Source organism: Equus caballus, chromosome 7 (assembly GCF_041296265.1).
Source record: "Equus caballus isolate H_3958 breed thoroughbred chromosome 7, TB-T2T, whole genome shotgun sequence".
NCBI lineage: Eukaryota > Metazoa > Chordata > Mammalia > Perissodactyla > Equidae > Equus > Equus caballus.
In genome coordinates, this window is record NC_091690.1 from 48,641,355 (window position 1) to 48,657,332 (window position 15,978).

The 15,978-nt window shown below is 39.0% G+C and overlaps 1 long non-coding RNA gene across 2 annotated transcripts in view; it reads left to right on the plus strand.

Moving 5' to 3' along the window:
• Positions 1 to 699: 699 nt before the first annotated feature.
• The window catches only part of LOC111774286 (uncharacterized), a 36,907-nt gene continuing 21,628 nt past the window's right edge, over positions 700 to 15,978 (plus strand). Inside the window, exons 1-3 of one of the 2 annotated variants that reach the window (XR_002809212.2) lie at positions 700 to 929; positions 2,867 to 3,003; positions 14,361 to 14,524. This is a non-coding gene — a long non-coding RNA (uncharacterized lncRNA). The remainder of the gene's footprint in view (positions 930 to 2,866; positions 3,004 to 14,360; positions 14,525 to 15,978) is intronic. The other variant, XR_002809214.2, reaches the window with a different exon arrangement.

The following is a 15,978-nucleotide window of genomic DNA, read 5'->3' on the forward strand; positions in this document are numbered from 1 at the left end:
TTCCTCACTGAAATATTGGCATCAAAACTTTAAGGGAACTTAAATTGGTCCCATAGTCCTATTAATAATCAATCTATAATCAAACATCCTAATTTGCAGCACCAGATTCAGATGAGATGACCCTTGCCTTTTAAGCAAAACTTATCAGCCCTTTCCTTCAGGTAATAATGACCACCACTTTGGGGGATAAACACCATTCTGTGGTGACAGAGGTGGAAATTCTGTGGCTGCTGCATTGGAAAAAGGACTGGCTCTGAGATCAAAGCATATTGGCTCAAATGCCAGCTCTTCCACTAACCAGGTTTGAATCACAGGCAAATTGCTTAATGTCTGAGTTTGTTTCTTACCTGTAAAATCAAGATGACAGCCTTCTCATGGGCATGCTATAAAGGGCTACGTGAACAAATGTTTGTAAAAAGTCCTTTGTCAACCATAGCATTTGTCAAAACCTAAGCTGTTTTTATTGTCCTAGAAAATGTGCTTCAGGATTAGGGTGTTAGGATGGCTAGTCCAAGGACACAGGGTTTGCCATTTGGTTCTGTAAGAGCCAATTTGTTTACATCTGTCTCCTTCACTAGGGCTGGATTCTTGCCAGATGGAGTGTGTGTTATGTTCACTTTTCGGGTTTTTTTAACTTTTTTTTTTTTTTTTAGGCAGATTAGCCCTGAGCTAACATCTCTGCCAATCCTCTTCTTTTAGCTGAGGAAGACTGGCCCTGAGCTCACATCCGTGTCCATCATCCTCCACTTTACATGAGGGATGCCTACCACAGCATGGCGTGCCAAGCAGTGCCATGTCCACACCCAGGATCTGAACCCATGAACCCCGGGCCACCGAGAAGTGGAACGTGAGAACTTAACCGCTGCACCACCGGACCGGCCCCTGTGTTTGCTTTTCATCCTCAGCACCTAAAACATCATGTGTACCTGGTAGGCAGCTAAAGTTTATGAAATATCTATCATCTGTCAATAAGGTTTGTAAGCTCGTCCCTACCCCTCAGCCAGCCCAAATATTAATTTCCAACACTACTTGGATTTGCCAATTCTATTCTTAAACCAAGTCACAACTACACATCATATTTCCTCAAGTGATACCACATGTGTGCACACAAGTGAAAATCTTGCAATGTGAGGGAAAAAAACAGCATGAAACCCCTCAAGGTACACGTTTTGCAGTATATACAAACTTGCTATTAGTGGGGGATCCCTGGTAATGACTGTCATGGATATTCTGCTCTCGCTGGCCCACTCACTAAGAAGTCTGTTTTGTTTCTTTTTTTAAAGATTGGCACCTGAGCTAACAACTGTTGCCAAACTTTTTTTTTCTGCTTTTTCTCTCCCCAAATTCCCCCAGGATATAGTTGTATATTTTAGTTGTGGGTCCTTCTAGTTGTGTCATGTGGGATGCCACCTCACTGTGGCCTGATGAGCGGTGCCATGTCCGTGCCCAGGATCCGAACCCAGCAAAACCCTGGGCCGCCAAAGCGGGATGCGTAAACTTAACCACTCAGCCACGGGGCTGGCCCAGGCTGGTCATTTTTATACTGCCCTCTGACCTAGACATTTCCAAGAATCACTGATGTCTAGCTGATTGTGAGTGACCCTCAGTAACAAAGACCCAGCTTCTTAGTCCTTTATGCTGGAGAGAAATAAGTAAATGTGAAGCATTTTATTAAATCCTCTTTAGACTTCATATTCCCATTGGCAGGGCAAGGCATCACAGCACATTTCCAGTCTTTTTGAATGCCAGGGAAAAAACATGAAGAGTGGGCTTTCACCGAGGTAATAACCACTAACACTGATACCATGGCCAACATATACCAGGCACAGGTTTTCTGCCTCCTCACAACACTTGTGGCAGGTAGCTTCTATGGCCACCTGCCCTATGCATATGTGGAAATCAAGGTGGGGAACTCAAGCTCACCCACGTTCATACAGCCTAAGTGGGAAAGGCTGGAATCACACTGGATAACTGGTTTCCAGAGCCCAGCCTCTTAGCCACCACACCTGCTGCCTCTCCCCACTAATAGAGTACACATCACTCCTTCAGCTGACGAGGAGGATTAGGGAGAAAACGTCCAACCAACCATACAGGAGTTTTCACTGACTTCCAAAGAGCTGGGGGATGGGGCAAGTATGTGAAGAGGATGGGCTCTGGAGTCAAGCTGCTTAAGTTACCACCTGTGCTGCAGCACACAAAGCTGTGTGACATTGCTAAGGTTACTTAACCTCTCCATTGTCCCCACTTTACAGGTGAGGAAACAGATATTAAGTACAACCTCACATAGTTAACTAGAACCCACGTAAAAGATCTTATCACAGTGCCTGGCATGTGAGTGCACCAAATATGTCAACTCTATTATGTCTGATCTTAGAAGTGAAAATTAACATATCTGTTCATTGTATATTATTCCAGATCTTGGCTATATTATTAATTTTACTGTGGTTTGAGAAAAAAACATGGGTCCTAGGTGTCATGCCAGCTGTAGAAAAGCAGCATGGACCTAGGACAACAGTGTTAAGCTTGTCCCAGGTCCCACTGCTTTTTGCTGTCAGGGACCATGACAAGGTAGGATACTAGGTCCTGTTTGTCCTTGGCTCACTTAACTATAATTAGAACATTCAGATGTAGCCTTGGATATCGTGGCTGCAGCTTTGGTACCTCAGAAGAGTAAGACAATTTTACATGGATAAAGGGTTTTCAAAGACCCTGCAAATGGCACATGATACAATGGTTTCAAATCGCCACTTCTTTGTATTGTGTATTGGTGTTCTACAGTTCCTACTTGGGGAAGTGCCAGGATCCGTTACTTAATACAGTGAAATTCAAACTGCATTTTTAATTTCAATACTCTTATGTTTTCTAGGCAAAAATTATTTACCCTTGTAGAGACTTTGCTTTCAAAACAGATCTGCAGAGTTTTGCCATGTTGGAGTAGACAATGTGAGCCTCTAGGACTCCACTGGACACTTGACATGACCATCCCCAGCTGAAGCTCTAGAGGTAAGGTTCAAAGGAAACTCCTTGGTCTCTTTCCCCAGGTTTACACTCAAAATTGGGCCCTTGAGTTTTTAATCCTTTTGCAGGGGAAAAGAGTCTAGATACCTAAGGATAAGGGATAAAGAATAAGGAACATTTGTCTCTAAGGTTGGAGAAAAAGTAACCTAAACTACATAGTTCTAGGTGAAGTACTTTAAGACAATACAGCATACAGGAAACCACATGAGAAGAGAGCAAGAGAAGAAGGAACAGAGAAGAACTACTAAAACACCCAGAAAAAACAAAATGGCAAGAAGTACATACTTATCAATAGTTTCTTTAAATGTCAATGGACTAAATGCTCCAAAAAAAGACATAGGTGGCTGACTAGATGAAAAAAAAAAACAAGATGCATATATATGCTGCATACAAGTGACATGCTTCAGACCTAAGGACACTCACAAAGTGAAAGTGAAGGGATGGAAAAAGATACTCCATGCAACTGGCAATGAAAAGAAAGCTGGGGTAGCAATACTTATATCAGACAAAATAGACTTTAAAACAAAAACTGTAACAAGAGACAAAGAAGGACACTGCATAATGATAAAGGGAACAATCCAACAAGAGGATATAACACTTGTAAATATCTATGCGCCCAACATAGGACCACCTAAATATAGAAAACAATTATTAACAGACATAAAAAGGAGAAATAGACAGTAACACAATAATACTAGGGGACTTTAACACTCCTCTTACACCAATGGATAGATCATCCAAACAGAAGACCAATAAGGAAACACTGACCTTAAATGACACATTAGACTAGATGGACCTAGTAGATATATACAGAACATTCTATCCAAAAACCACAGAATACACATTCTTTTTGAATGTACATGGGACATTCTCCAGGATAGATCACATATTGGGCCACCAAACAAGACTCAATAAATTTAAGAAGATTGAAATAATACCAAGCATATTTTCTGACAAAGAGTATGAAACTAGAAGTCAACTACAGGATAAAAATTAGAAAAGCCATAAATATGTGGAGAGTAAACAAAACGCTGTAGTTTACTGAATAAACTGAACAACTATTGGGTCAATGAAGAAATCAAAGGAGAAATCTAAAAATTCCTGGAGACAAATGAAAATGAAAGTATGACATGTCAAAATTTATGGGATACAGCAAAAGCAGTTCTAAGAGGAAAGTTTATAGCAATACAGACCTACCTCAGCAAACAAGAGAAATCTCAAATAAAAAATCTAGCAGTGCACCTAAAGGAACTAGAAAAAGAACAAACAAAGCCCAAAATCAGTAGAAGGAAGGAAATAATAAAAACCAGAGCAGAAATAAATGAAATAGACATTCAAAAAACAATAGAAAAAAAGTCAATGAAACTAAGAACTGGTTCTTTGAAGAGATAAAACAAAAGTGACAGGCCTTTAGCTAGACTCACCAAGAAAAAAAAGGATCAAATAAATAAAATCAGAAATGAAAGAGGAGAAAAACAATGGACACTAGGAAATACACCAACAAATTGGATAATCTAGAAGAAATAGATAAATTCTTAGAATCATACAACCTTCCAAAGCTGAATCAAGAAGAAATAGAGAATTTGAATAGACCAATCACCAGTAAGGAGATCAAATCAGTAATCAAAAACCTCCCAAAAAATAAAAGTCCAGGACCAGACGGCTTCTCTGGTGAATTCTACCAAACATTCAAAGACGACTTAATACCTATCCTTCTCAAACTCTTCCAACAAATTGAAGAGGAAGCTTCCTAGCTCATTCTATGAGGCCAACATTACCCTGATACCAAAACCAGACAAAGACAACACGAAAAAAGAAAATTACAGGTCAATTTCACTGATGAACATCGATGCAAAAATCCTCAACAAAATACTAGCAAATTGAATATAACAATACATTAAAAAGATCATATACCCCCCCAAAAAAAAAAAAAAAAGATCATATACCATAATCAAGTGCGACTTATTCCAGGGATGTGGGCATGGTTCAACATCTGCAAATCAACCAATGTCATACACCACATTAACAAAATGAAGAATAAAAATCATGTGATCATCTTAATAGATGCAGAGAAAGCATTTGACAAGATACAGTATCCATTTATGATAAAAACTCTGAATAAAATGAGTATAGAAGGAAAGTACCTCAACATAATAAAGGCCATATATGACAAACCCACAGCTAATATTCTGAATCAAGAAAAACTGAAAGCTATCCCTCTAAGAACAGGAACCTGACAAGGGTGCCTACTTTAGCCAGTCTTATTTAACATAGCATTGAAGCCCTAGCCCAAGCAATCAGGCAAGAAAAAGAAAGAAAAGGGATCCAAATTGGAAAGGAAGAAGTGAAACTGTCACTATTTGCAGATGACATGATTTTATATATATAAAACCCTCAAGAATCCACCAAAAACTTTTAGAAATAATAAATGAATACAGTAAAGTTGAAGGATACAAAATTAACAAACAAAAATCAGTTGTATTTCTACACACTAACAAAGAAGTAGCAGAAAGAGAAATCAAGAATACAATCCCATTTACAATTGTGACAGAAAGAAAACAATACCTAGGAATAAATTTAACCAAAAGAATGAAAGACCTGTACACTGAAAACTACAAAGAAAGACTGGTACAGTGAAAACTATAGAACATTGTTGAAAGAAACTGAACGAGACACAAAGAAATGGAAAGATATTCCGTGCTCTTGGATTGGAAGAATTAACATAGTTAAAATGTCCATACTTCCTAAAGCAATCTATAGATTCAATTCAATCCCTATCAAAGTTCCAATGACATTTTTCACAGAAATAGAACAAAGAATCCTACAATTTATATGGAACAACAAAAGACCCCAAAAAGCTAAAGGAATCCTGAGAAAAAAGAACAAAGCTGGAGGCATCACACTCTCTGATTTCAAAATATACTACAAGGCTGTAATAATCAAAACGACATGGTACTGGCACAAAAACAGATACACAGATCAATGCAACAGAATCAAGAGCCCAGAAATAAACCCACACATCTATGGACAGCTAATTTTTGCCATGGGAGCCAAGAACCTACAATGGAGAAAAGAAAGTCTCTTCGGTGAATGGTGTTGGGAACCTGGACAGCCAAACACAAAAGAATGAAAGTAGACCATTCTCTTACACGTACACAAAAATGAACTCAAAATGGATTAGCAACTTGAATGTAAGACCTGAAACCATAAAACTTCAAGAACAAAACAAAGGCACCATGCTCTTTGACATTGGTCTTAGCAGCATATTTTCAAGTACCATGTCTGACCAGGCAACAGAAACAATAGAATAAACAACCAAATGGGACTACATCAAACTAAAAAGCTTCTCGTCAACAAAATGAAAAGAAAACCTAACAATTCAGAGAAGATATTTGCAAACCATATATCTGATAAGGGGTTAATACCCAAAATATATAAAAAACTCATACATCTCAACAACAAAAAAACCCCTAACAACTCAATTAAAAAATGGGCAAAAGATCTGGACAGACATTTTTCCAAAGAAAATATACGGATGGCCAACAGGCACATGAAAAAATGTTAAACATCGCTAAATACTAGGGAAATGCAAATCAAAACTACAATGAGATATCACTTCACTCCCATCAGAATGGCTATAATTAACAAGACAGGAAACAAATGTTGGAAAGGATGTGGAGAGAAGGGAATCCTCATATACTGCTGGTGGGAATGCAAACTGGTGCAGCCACTATGGAAAACAGAATAGAGATCCCTCAAAAAATTAAGACTCAAACTACCATATGATCCAGCTATTCCACTGCTGGGTATTTATCCAAAGAACATGAAAACATGAATGTGTAAAGATACATGCACCCCTATGTTCATCACAGCATCATTCACAATAGCCAAGACTTGGAAACAAGCTAGGTGCTCATCAAGGGACGAATGGATAAAGAAGATGTGGTATTTATACACAATGGAATACAACTCAGCCATCAGAAATGAGGAAATCCGGCTATTTGTGACAACATGGATGGACCCGGAGGGAATTACACTAAGTGAAATAAGTCAGAGGGAGAAAGTCAAATGCTGAATGAGCTCACTCATAAGTAGTAGAAACAACACCAACCAAACACATAGATCCAGAGATTAGATTGGTGGTTACCCGAGGGGAAGTGGAGAGGGAGGAGAGTGAAAGGGGTCATTAGGCACATGTGTGTGGTGATGGATTTTAATTAGTCTCTGGGTGGCGAACATGATGCAGTCTACACAGAAATCAATATAGTGATGTACACCCAAAATTTATATAATGTTATAAGCCAATCTCACCTCAATAAAAAAAAGAATAGGATAAATAAGGAAAAATCCCAATAGATGAAAATTACTCCTACTTCAGTTGTAAGACATTGACTTTTATTTCATAACATAAGCAGAAATTTAGACTTCAGTCAATGCATCTCATTCCCCCCTCCACAAAAGTGATGATCTATATCTTGCAAGAATCAAGAAATTTAGTTTTGTCTGTTCTATGTTCTAATAAATTTTAAGGGAAGTGTATTGTATGGTCTTCAGTATTGCATGTTGACAATTCTTTTGTGATTTGAAACTTCCAGCAAATGTGTACACGAAAGCATTTTGTTTTTCCTTTTACTTTGGGGTAAGTGGGAAAGCTAGTTGGAATTAAGGAATTTAAAGAAGTTTGTTTCTGTGTACCTATATTGGGAACTTAGCACCTACTGGCCGTTTGAACTTTTAATAAGACTGACTTGTAATGACACAGTATATACTTGAGAATATCCTTCCAAAGGTCTTGAAAAGTTTGTTTCCTTAAGTAGGGCATCTATTTGCCTCCAATATCTATAACTATTCAAGTTCCTTGGCAGGCTTTTCCTGCTTCCTTCAAGACATATAGAGGTCAACTTCGTCCATCACCAGGAGCTCTTAATTGTTCGAGACTCTGGTGACATCTGAGAAATTGTAGCTTTGTTGTATTAAAACAGTTCTTGAATTCTCAACAGGCTTTCCCCACTTTGAAGACACATTGGTTATTTCTTAGAGAGAAAACAAACGACAAACTTTACTGAGAATTCTAAAAGATGACTTAAGAACAAACATTCCATGTTTTTGGATGCTGAATGATAAATTTTTTCTCAAATTAATGCGGGTAATGTAAAAATCTCAATTTTTTCTGGATGGGGCAAGATTTTATAAAATTCTAAAGTTTATTTAGAATAAATATTTGATAGGAGCTAAGAAACATAAAAAGAGAAGCAATGAGGGGAAATTGGTCCTATCAGATATAGAGACCACGAGGATCAAAGCACATTTATACCGCAATAGGATCCATACAAGAGGATTATCATAGTGTAACTCTGGAGCAAAGACAGACCTGGAGAACAGACCTATGTATAAAAATAAAGGTCAAAAGGACAAATTAATAATGAGAAGAATGTGTCATGTTAAGATGGCTGGCTGGGGGCGGACCTGTGGCCAAGTGGTTAAGTTTGTGCGCTCCGCTTTGGTGGCCCAGGGTTTCACTGGTTCGGATCCTGGGCGCAGACATGGTACTGCTCATCAGGCCATGCTGAGGCGGCATCCCACATGCCACAACTAGGAGGACCCACAACTAAAAATACACAACTATGTACTGGAGGGATTTGGGAGAAAAAGGAAAAATAAAATCTTTAAAAAAAAAAAAAAAAGACGGCTGGCTAGCTATTTGGGGGTGGGGCATAATCAATTTATGGCTCATACCATATAACCTGGGTATTCAGCTTGGTACAAAACAGTAAAATGTGTAAAAACAGACAAAGTTAGACAAAAATAGCAAACTGAGTAGAATTGTATGGAAAAGAATCGCAACAATTTACCTCAAGAATTTTTAAAACCCTTCTTTATGTAAAAATAAGGCAACTGGAAAAAGCCACAAATGTAACAAAGAGTAATTATTTTTAATATTATGGTGAATTCATACAAATCCTTAGAGGAAAAACAATTAATGAAAACTAGACGAAAGGAATAAGTTATGTACACACTATTTACAAAAGATAAAATGCTGTTTACTGGCTGTGTTGGACCGCAGTCCATTTCTATTTCTGATTACAGAGAAGTTAAATAATGAGATCATCTCACACAGTTAAAGTTTTCTTTTGTACCATTTTGTCTGAATGCCGCTGAAGATTTTAAAAGATATTTAGATGCATTGCTGCTAGGAATGGATCATATAGGAGAACTGTGTTGTATATGCCTTTAAAAAACAATTTGGGGGGCCGGCCCCGTGGCCAAGTGGTTGGGTTCAGGCGCTCCACTTCGGTGGCCCAGGGTTTCGCTGGTTCAGATCCTGGGCGCGGACATGGCACTGCTCATCAGGCCATGCTCAGGCGGCGTCCCACATGCCACAATTGGAAGGACCCACAACTAAAAATATACAACTATGTACTGGGGGGATTTGGGGAGAAAAAGCAGGAAAAAACCCCAATTTGGTAATTTGTACTAAGAACCTTAAAAGTGGTCATCTTTGAACTAAAGCTCCACACTCTGAGCATACACACTAATAATTCTCCACACATGAAAATAGCCAAGGGTTTGTGCCATTTGTAAGCAGCAAACAAAAAAGGGACATTTAACCACCTGACAATGGGAGAATCAGATGCAGTGACGTGTTAGGACAAAGGTCAGGAAACAGGCCAGCTGGCCAAATCCAGTTGGCTGCCTGTTGCAGCCTGTGAGGTATGAATGATTTTTATATTTTAAATGGCTAAGGGGAGAAGAAGAAGAATATTACACGACACAAGTAAATTATATGAATTATATTAAATTCCCATTTCAGAGCCCTTTCCTCTATGCAGTGTCTCCAGCTACTTTCACACACAACGGCAGACTTCAGTTGTTGCGACAGAGACCCTAGGACCTGCCAAGCCTAAAATATTTAGTATTTGGCCCTTTACAGAAAAAGGTTTGCTGACCCCTTGTTAGAACATTGTGCAGCCATTAAGAGCCTTCATGAAGAGGTTGTAACAATGAGTTAAGCTACATGTCATATCGGTTGATAAAAAGGCAGGATGTAAAGATGAATGTACACATCAAAATGACATAAGAACATGAAAAAAGTTAAATTGTTTTGGGACTGATGCATGATACATTCCCTTCTACTTTTCATTTTTTCCAGGTATTCTATAATAGCAAAAATTACTTTCAAATGGTGAACAAGCTATTTAAAGGAAAAAGCAAAGCACACATATAGCAATCAATTTTACGGAAGTCAGAAAATAATCTTAGAACTCACCTGTCAACACAACTTTTCCAGATACAAAGATAAGCAACACAACTCGTGGGTTTACCATTCTATAAATAAGGCCAGGAAACAGTTCAGGTTCATAACTGTTAAGATATAAAAGGAAAAAGTTAAAAATAGCACCATTCAACTCCTCTCCCATGAGTGAAGACCCAGTATATTAAAACTGTGTATTAAAGAAGTTTTAAGAAGCTGTTCTACCAAAAACCTTCTGGCCATCTTGATAAAAGTAGTCTTGAGTGTCCTAAGTAGTTTCTCATAGCAGTCAAAACAGAATTCACTTTTGATCATAATATTTTTTTCAAGTGCAAGTCATGCTACGCTATTAGAAATTTGGACATCAGGTTTAATTTATTAAGATCTTGTTGGTTAAATGCTAACCGTCTTTCAAAAACGCCTATCAGTAAAAATATATAAACACATTTTCTAAATTTTCCAAGTTCCCCAATAATAAGCATATTTTGTATGCATTTATGAACCGCTAAAGTTAACATTTTTAGCAGATAGAACCTAAACAACTTTCTAGACCACTGTCATTTGTCTTTGGACAGGTGCTATATAAAGAAAACTAAATTATCCCAAGTTTTAAAAATTCAGAATTTGTTCCTATAAATAGTCACTCACTCATATTCACTACTAAATGGAAGCTGGCTTCTCCAGAGAACAAAGGAGGACAGGGCAAACAACTGCTTCTCCACACGCCACCTAAGAGGAGAGAGAGCTGGAAAGGCTTAAGGAGCCTCCAAAAAAAGAAGTCAGCAGATAAAAGGAAGCTGATAAAATAAAACTATTCTCAAAAAAAAAAAAAAACCTAATGGAGAACAGATATAAGAAAAAGAAGAAATCAGAGACGGAACACTATAATACACATGAATGTCTGCAGTGAAAGGGTGAATCCAGGCCACATGGAAAAGCTCCACTCCACTCTGCAATGAATAAGACCCACGCACCAGCAGATGTAAAACCTCTTATTGGCACCAGAAAGATGCATCACAGTGGTGAGTACTTGTAAAGTACATGGAGATTGCTGCAGGTGGACCTGTCTTTGTGGAACACCACTCTGTCAAGTCAATACTTCTGTCAAGACTTCTACCCACTAGCCACTTCCTAACACTGGGGAGACACGATACTAGCTGGAGCCCTGGAAAACCCCTCTGGGAACTAAGAGGTTTGAGCCAAGAAAGTGAAGGCTGGGGGCACAGAAGGAATGTTTTCGTTTGATCTTCCAACCGAATCTTAGGACTTTAAGAGGGAAAAGAAAAAGCAAAAGTATGTAAATGATGTACTGCATTTGGCTTTCAGAACCGTGGTTTTATGGTACCAGCATAATGATCTCTCGATTAGAGATTTACTTCATTTTATTTATTCTCTGCCTCATTTCATGAGGATGGAGAATAACAAACACCTGCCAATCTCTTGGCCAACCCAACTTCAGCTCATTGTTCAAGTCTCAGCTTAAATGTCACTTTCCTGAAGATGTCTTCCTTGACCCCCACACCTCCCCCATTACATTAAGTATCTATCCTGCTTGATGGTACCATGGCACGCCAAGGGGTGTTCACCTTCATATTTACCATATTTCATTATTGTTTTTGGCTTGTCTGTCTTCCTTCCTCCAAGAGGGCAAGGGACCATGGCTGTACTGATTGTCACTATCACTGTAGCATCTGCTACACAGTAGCCCCCTAGATTTTACTAACTTAAGAAATATTTATTATCAGGATAGCTTTGATTTTAAAATTCTTTGAAGGGAAGGGAGAAAAATGCTCAGGGAAAACTGAAAAGAATTATGGCAGAGAAAGATTGATGGAGAAGGTGCCCGATAACAAGGAAGACATTTGTATTATCAGATGCTGATAAATGCAAATTTGTAAAACTTGGGAAATTAAATGAACTTGAGGTTTTAATGTAAGACAAACGTGACCTGATAATTATAACTGATGTGTGCCATGGTCCCCAGAGGGTGACAGACAATAAAGGGAGGCCTCATTTTAAAGATGAAACCTGCTGAGAAGGGGGTGTTTCAATGCCTCCATGTCATGAATACACACAGTGGAGTTGTAATCTAAGGATGGAGGCTGAAGGGAGAGCATTTGGGGGAGGCAAGGAGGAGACCAGAAGGAGATAGCTGTGGGAACACAAAGCAAGCTTCCTGGCCAAATTTAAAAAGATGGGCGAGATCATAAAATGGGCTCAGAAGGAAGACAGAACAGTGATGAGCCCACTCCAAGTGGCTAAAAGCAGCACATCTGATAAAATTGCCAGTAGGGCAAGATGAGAATTTATCTTTTAGAAAGTGTAAAGGCACTTTACAAGAGGCACTACTATTGTTGATTTAAATCTGATCTGCAAAGATGACAATGTTGGCGAAAAAGAAATGAAATTATACTTGGGAGGAATTCACACATCATTTTAGAGCCCTAAATGGCCAGAAAGGGGAATGCTAAATCTAATATAGACACGTATCTTAGAATGCAGGCAAGGATCTTTCATAGGTTCAGAAAAAGTTGGTTCAGAGAAAGATCAACTGGAGGCCCACAGCTGAGAATCTTAAGAAGAGATAGCTCATGTGTTGAGAGACTCTTAAAAATCAAGGTTTTACTACAAATCTACAAATTATCCCAAGATCAAAGAAAGAAAAAGATACCTACAGAGGCAATGTGTCTTGCATGGGGACTTCCCAGTGAATTCAATGGCTGCTTCATAGGCACTCAATAAGCCTATGTTGGGAAAACAAAACTGATACTGAGGAAAAAACATACAATCAAGGGGAAAATAAACACTGCCTGAAGAGTATCATAAAAGCTAAATCTCAGAATGAACTAAAATTTTTAAAAAGTTAGGAAGAAACAAAGCAATTTTAAACTTCTATCAGGTCATGTGTCAAAGCACAGCCGTAGGAACCCTATCTACTCTGTTCAACAGAACGATTGCTCAAAGGCACAGAAGAGGAGAAATGCTGAGTGAAAGGAGTTAAATTCAAGCCAGATTAAGAGAATTGAAGAGCGTCTGTGATTCTAAGCCAGTTCAAGGGCCTTGGCCCAAGTGTATATCCCAAGGGGTGGTGAGATTTGCTGTTGATCAGTCAAGGTCCATCACTGCTCTCCAGGCCTCACTACCAAAGCAGTTGAGGGAGGAAGAGGAGGGGCATTTGCTGTTGGAATGGGAAGCTGACATCTGAAGAAGCCAGGCAGGCTGGAGATACTCCCCGAGGAATAAAAATATGCTGAGGAAGAAATTGTGGTGGGGGCTATAGCTACACAGACAAAAAGAAAAGCCTCAAACTCAGCAGGACAAAAACTGGATAGGATTGCCTTCATAGAATGTGCTGTGGCCATTCTTTGTCATCTTCTCTCCAACCCTTTCTCTTCTCACCTGTTGTCAGCTCCTTCAAACTTGCCTACCTCATCTCACACCCCTTCTCCTCCTGCCATTGCCACCAGCAAGCCAGGTGTGCCTGTTTTAGAAATCTGTACATCAGTGGGTCTCGACGTGTGGGCCTCTGGCCAGCAGCACTGGCATCATCTGTGAGCTCGTTAGAAATGCAAATTCAAGCAGTCTCTGGTGATATGTTTTAATAAGCTGTCCAGGTGATTACTATGCGATTTAATTTTGAGAATCAATATTTCAAAAGATTGGACACATATGGTAATCAATGAGGACTTAGGTATAGCATCTCAACTATTTCACCTACTGTATCTTTAAAAACAAATTATACTTTCTCTGAAAGATACATTATATCAGCAGCCCATAATACAACTTTAATATCTTGGTAAACTCAAAGTTAAGTTATATAACACTCATACCTACAGAACTGCTGATGGGTTAGCACCAAACCTTCCAGCCTGATGGGAAATCTCACGTCACAGCTTCCAACCAGGTTCTGAATTTTAAAATCGAGGAATCTGGCAGGGAACCCAAGCTTCTGTATCACACGAGCAAACTTTCTCGCTGCAAGTCGAGACTGCTCTTCACTGGGGAGGGGCAAACGCGTGAAAGAAGTCTTAATCACCACGTCCTCTATACTCCTTGTCCTGTGTTCACACACTTCTGATTGTATTTTCAGCATCTGCACCACGCTTATCTTTCAGTGGACACTGCTAACCTGTAGACTCAGAGGACAAGGACCTACCTCCTCTACGTTTGTCCCTAGCACCTAGTACAACGTACAGTTGTGGAACTGAATCATAAACAGATTTTTGTCTCAATTCGTCATCTCTCACATACAAGGTATTTTTCTTCTTTTACTTGTTTTAAATGTTAATAGGTAGAATTCACTATTCCACTGGGTCTCAAAGTGTGTGCTCAGATCAGCAGCATCAGTACCTGAGAACTTGTTAGAAATGCAGAGTCCCAGGTCCCACATCAGATGTGCAGACACTCTGGGGATGGGGCCCTCCCTCTGTGTTTTAACAAGCCCTCCAATGATTGTGATGCTCACTAAAGTTTGAGAACCATCTGTCTGGTCTACAAGTGTGTGCCATTTAGATGGGAACAGCAGCAACAAAAATAAGGACACATGCATACAGAAGAACTCAACATGAGGACGTAAGATATGTGCCAACTGAGGAGCATAGACAGGATGTCAGGACTTGGGTGTTTATGAGACAAATGGTAAAACAAAAAACCCCTTAATATATACTTCAAAACCTGCCCAATTTTGCTCAGTCTTTCTCACACAATTGTCATTCAACTCATATCCAATATGAGAAAGAAATTCAACCTGACTTTGTGGCCATGTTCTTCTAAGTTCTTCCCACCCTAAATCCATGTCAGCGAATGTGAAGCCCTGAGATTTGAGCTTTATATTTCACTAGATACTTTTCAATGGTCACTGCCAAAACAAAGCAATGAGTCATAGGGGTTGCCAAACAGGGTGGGCAAATCATGTCAACTGTGCCCTCTCTCACAAGTTGTCCCCATCTTTCAGTTGAAAATCAGACGCAACTGAAAGGAAAGCCAGATTAAACTTGTCTCCCGACCAACGGAAGTGGTTGATTCTCTTTTCCATCTAGATCCTTCTCAATTGCCCCTTTTATGTGTATTAATTATTTCACATACTTCACTTCATGTTGAAGCTCCTCATCTACTTCTAACTCCTGAAATGTCCCTAGCAAGGCCTTGAGGCCAAGTTAGCAGTGAAATAAATTGATTCCATTTTGAAAAACATTTCCCCTAAATGACCCGTTACATTTCCGATAGTGTTAGTGTTTATAAGGTCAAATTTCAAGAGTTCGCATAGCCCTGTAATTTCTTGGGCTATTAGCTGTGACTATCACACAGAAATTCCCATTCAAACAACTAACAGTTAAAGTCTGCATACATGCTTTTGTACAAACATTAGAAAATAAAGAACCTTGAAATGTCACCACCAGTGATGATACCCACTGATAAATTTGACCCTTCTGCACTTTTCCTATGCAAACACAGGTATCCCTCACTATGCAAACCATGGTTATTACAACTAAAGAGAGCAGGTTTGGATAACTTTTTGGAGATAATTCTGACATCTCTTACGCTAACCAAACTTTCACAACTCTCTATCCAAAACTCAAGAACCAAATACTTGTTATCTCTTATTATCTGAACTCACTATCCAAGCTTTCAGGACCAGATTTTAGGAACCAAATAAATTCAGACAGGGAAAGATACCCATGAACATGTGTCTAATATGAGCATATTTT